A 4,816-nucleotide genomic window follows, 5' to 3' on the forward strand; every position below is an offset into this window, starting at 1 on the left:
TTTAGTTGAGTTTGAAAGACACTTTTATTATCAATATCCCTAGTGACAGAGAGAAAAAAAATTTGAACTTTATTCTTCTCATCTGTGTTATTGAAAATTCTTGATTTTGTAATAGAGATCCAAAATTTCCGTAATAGTTCAAGTCAGAAGTTCTACCCAATGGTTTGGTACATTTTACATAATTTGATTTCACTCTAAAAAAAGAACATATTGTCTATTAGTCTGCATTTTCATTGCTGAAAATTTAGAGAATGAGTATCCTTATTAGGATATATATTGTCCTAATAACTCCATTATTAAATATACCTGAAATCATGAGTGTCTTTCAAATAAATCAAAAACAGTTTATGAAGAAAGTACATTTCGAAATTAATTCAGATCTAGTCCCTAGTTTGCCCTCACAACTTTGTTCTACCTCCTTACTCAAATTCACAATATTTTTCAATAAGCAGAAATCTGACTCCGTCAAATGGAAAGAAATAGAGCTGGTGTATCAGCTATTCCACAAGGTAATTTGTTTTTAAAGTGAGTGAAGCTACTCATTAGACCAAGGCTTTAAAAACGCAAACCAGGACTAGAACCGTTGCCCACAAATTGTAACACAGGGTCATAACCAAGGCTGGAAGAATGCTGCAATGACACGCACACACACAAAAGCCCACAGACAGTGCGTTAATGCCATGAAGCCAGCGGGGCCCTCAGATGGGCGCTCACACCGGCCAAGCTGCTGACGGGGAGAGCTGAGTCTGAAGGGTGGCCAGCCCTGTCTTTCTTCCACTGCTGTTGTTTAGCCTTACCTATTCAGACAGACTCAGGAAGAAATTGTGCAAATCTGGGAAATGTAGAAGCACTGGATTTCAGAATTCCCCCTTTCTCTTGGTGTCTCCACCAATCCAGGCTGGGCACTTTCTTCCCAGTCTGAGCCCTGACCTTCCCGTGAGCTCCTGGGTGGTATATTGAGGGTAGAAGACTAAAATATGAAACCCAGACAACAGTATGGAAAACTGACCTTGTTCTACTAGGAATCTGAAAACTCAGGGAAGAGTTTTCAGAACTCTGAAGGAACAATAGAGGATCTCAGCAGTCTTCTTTCAATGTGAAGGGGGAAATTTTTTTTAAAAAGACTGGAGACCATTATTCTAAGTGAAGTAACTCAGGAACGGAAAACCAAACATCATATGTTCTCACTTATAAGTGGGAGCTGAGAGATGAGGTTGTAAAGCCTAAGAATGATACAATGGACTTTGGGGACTCAGGGGAAAGGGTAGCAAGGAATAGAAGACTACATATCGGGTACAGTGTACACTGCTCGGGGGATGGGTGCACCAACATCTCTGAAATCACCACTAAGGAACTGACTCATGTAACCACATACAACCTGTTCCCCCAAAAATCTATTGAAATAAACACAATTTTTAAAAAATTAAAAAGAAGCATTTTCATAAGATCACATGAAGTGTAAGATAACAGAAATACTGAAGCCACATGAGGACCTACGAGTAGGCAAGGCCGGCGGGAAGAACGGGTACTGCAGAAGCAAGCATTGAAAGAGAAGCAGGAGAATGAGACCGTCTAAGCGTTTATGGGGAACTGGGTGTTGATTCCTTTCAGGTTTGCAGAACTTGGGAAGAGGGTAGTGAATCCTCAGTGAGGAGGGAAATAGCACAATGTTAAAGAAAACAAGGTCATCTTTAATGGGATAATCCAGACTCAAACCTTTTGGAAAAAACACTATTGCTTCTCTCCTTCCCTCAGGAAGCAGTTTGGGTTTTGTGAACACACGCAGAGTTTTAACACGGGATCCTCCATGTAGCGTTACTGATCTGAGGGGACTGTGCTGACTCCGGCTGGGTTTTCACTTCGCTTCTCGGGTCTGTTCTCCTCACGTCCCCAGTCGCAGCCTCTCCCCTCTGCTACCTGCCCAGCATGTTCAGCAACAAGAACCCACAGGCAACCATTTCCCCGGCGACTTCCTATCAGAAACAGGGTCACCTCTTATTTATCTTCAGAATTTCTTTCCCATAAAAATATAGGGCCATTGAAATCTTTTTTTATTTTTATTTTTGAGACAGAGTCTGGCTCTGTCGCCCAGGCTGGAGTGCAGTGGTGTGATCTCGGCTCACTGAAATATCCGCCTCCCGGGTTCAAGCGATTCTCCCGCCTCAGCTTTCCAAGTAGCTGGGATTACAGGCGCCTGCCACCACCTCTGGCTAATTTTTGTATTTTTAGTAGAGACAGGGTTTTGCCTTCCCAGAGCTGCGGATAGTGACTGTCACTGTGTTTAATCTCAGCTCCAGCAGCCAGCAGAAACCTCGGCCCGAAACAGGGGCTCCCTGCGCCCTGCACTTTCCACGCGGAGCCCAGCGTGCCCTCCCCTGCAAAGCCCCTGACCACAGCCCTCCATGCCCGCGATGGCTCTACTGTGCAGGGTGCCCACGGCACAGGGCGGCCCCGCTCCTCGTTCGCAGCGGTGAGTGCTGCCCTTTGGATTCCTGGCCACCATCCTTTGTTTAGCCTGTGCTATGCCTGGTCACTTTCTTTTGGACACCTCACTGCCTGCTTGTGCCAGTGTCCACCAAATATAAGGTTTTTCCAGCAGGGTGAACGTCCTATGCCAGAGGCTCCATCCATGGCAATAGTTCCCTGAGAGTCACCTAGACACAGAACACCTCATTCCTGACTGTTTTCCAACCAATTTGGTTTCATTGAAAATAACGAGTCATGCCCAGTCCCATGCCAATGAGTGAGAGAGGCAGACGCGTGTCACAATGTCCTGGTGGGAAATCCTGTCATTTTTAAATGGCAGATGTACCAAGCATTCAGGTGCTCCAGGACGGTCCCTGAACCCAATCTCAGCAATCACCACTGAGCGTGTGCTAGATTTCCGCATATCACCAGAGGTGCACAGCACCGCCTTCTGCACACGTGGAATCAGAATCACACACGTTTGACCCTGATGAGCAACAGAATTACCACCTGGGAAAAATGATCCTTCTGTTGCCGGAAAAATTCCCCCAGCTCACTGGAATCAGCCAAGCACCAGCTTTGCTGATAACCCAGGACCTGGCACTATTGTTCCAGAGGCCACACTCTGATTCTGTCCAGTTCACTCTTTACCTACATTAGACCTTGACCCGGAAGATGCCTCTGGAGAGCTCCTGCGGTCACGCTCGATGATGGAGGCAGGTGTGGAAAAGGAACAAAGAATCCACCTTGGAGAGCTCGGAGTCTATTACGGAAACTAACACAAAAACTAATAAGTGCCAGGTAATGCAGTCAGCGATAAGAGCCGGAAGAAGGACACAATGGGCTTTAGGGACTCACGGGAAAAGGGTGGGAAGGGAGAGATAAAAGACTAGAAATTGGGTTCAGTGTATACTGCTTGGGAGATGGCCGCACCCAAATCTCACAAATCACCACTAAAGAACTTATCCTGTAACTAAATACCACCTGTTCCTCAAAAACCTATGGAATTTTTTTAAGATGTTAGGGACGCGTATCTCCACACTAAAGGTGCAAAGAGGCATTTACTGGCCAAGTGATTGAGGATAACCAGGAAAGTAAAAGCTACCAAGGGTCATCCAGAGACTGAGACGGAGGAGCCAAGGTAGAAGGATGAAGACACCTGTGCATGCAGAGGTATGTGGGGGCACGGCGGGGAGGAGCCACTGACAGGTGTGAGGCTTCTCCGGGAGAGGCCTTTACAGCCAATAGAGACGTCCTGAGGAGAGACAGCAAGGGAGCCCCATGGGCAGGGCTGAGTTTTAAATGGATGAGTCGCTGTGATATGGAGGATGATTCCACGGTAGGCATGATTGAAGGGAGGGAATCAAATTGAAAGCCCCTCTATCCCTGCATTGGGCAGTAATTATTGCCTCTACTATGTTATGGGAAAGATGGAGTGCTTGTGCCGTGGATAGAGCAGGAAGCATGAGCCCGTTTCCAGAACTGTGATGAGTTCTACAAAGGAGACACGTGGGGTGTTAGGAGTCCATGAAACAGAGGCACTGCTCAGAGGAAATGCTCTCTGGGGATCCCTCTCTAACTGGAGGCCTGCAGCTTTGTGGTCAGTCCACGTGTGGGCTGTGGCAGCAATTGGTCCACGGAGGCAGGGAGGGGTGCTGGGGCCTGGGCAGAATGAACAGCATGGATTCAGGGGACTGCAGACCTGAGGGAGGAGGAAGAGCAAAACAGCAGAGGCAGAACAAGAGTGCAAGACTGTGTGATGGAGCTGGTCTCTTCGGCAAGAACCAGCGTTTCATGGACCAGGCTACCGTGCAGAGCCATGAGCATGCAAGTCACTGCCCCATCTGAGGCCCTGGAAGGGGAGTGCTAACCTGCAGCCTCTGTTTGCCCTTGGTCAAGGACGTCCCCTTGGGAAAGGATTCCCTGGCCCTGCCAGGTTCAGGCGTCCACCAGAAAAGCTGTGAGGGATCCTGGGGCATCCAAGACCGTCACAGTGTCACGCCTGCAGGAGGTGCCTCAATAAGCAAATTTGGTAAAAGTGCTTATTGCATAAACACGTTAATGCTACTGCTTGGGGAGAGACATGACATTCAAATAGTTTTTCTCATTTCTTTGGCTTTTTACATGCTCTGATCCACAAAATGGCAGTGTTCCTTAGACACAGACAGAGCAAAGATTCCACAAACACAGAAAGAGCAAAGACGAGCACTTTTGTTTCAAAGGCTTGGACAACCTTTTCATTACACCAGCCACAACGACATAAAAAATTAAAGGTAAAACCTAATTGAGTTTCCTTGGTCACAAGTGGAAATCTCCAATAATGCTTTCTATGTTCAAACACATGGGGAAC

This window comes from Mandrillus leucophaeus, unplaced genomic scaffold (assembly GCF_000951045.1).
Source record: "Mandrillus leucophaeus isolate KB7577 unplaced genomic scaffold, Mleu.le_1.0 Scaffold16, whole genome shotgun sequence".
Taxonomy (NCBI): Eukaryota; Metazoa; Chordata; class Mammalia; order Primates; family Cercopithecidae; genus Mandrillus; species Mandrillus leucophaeus.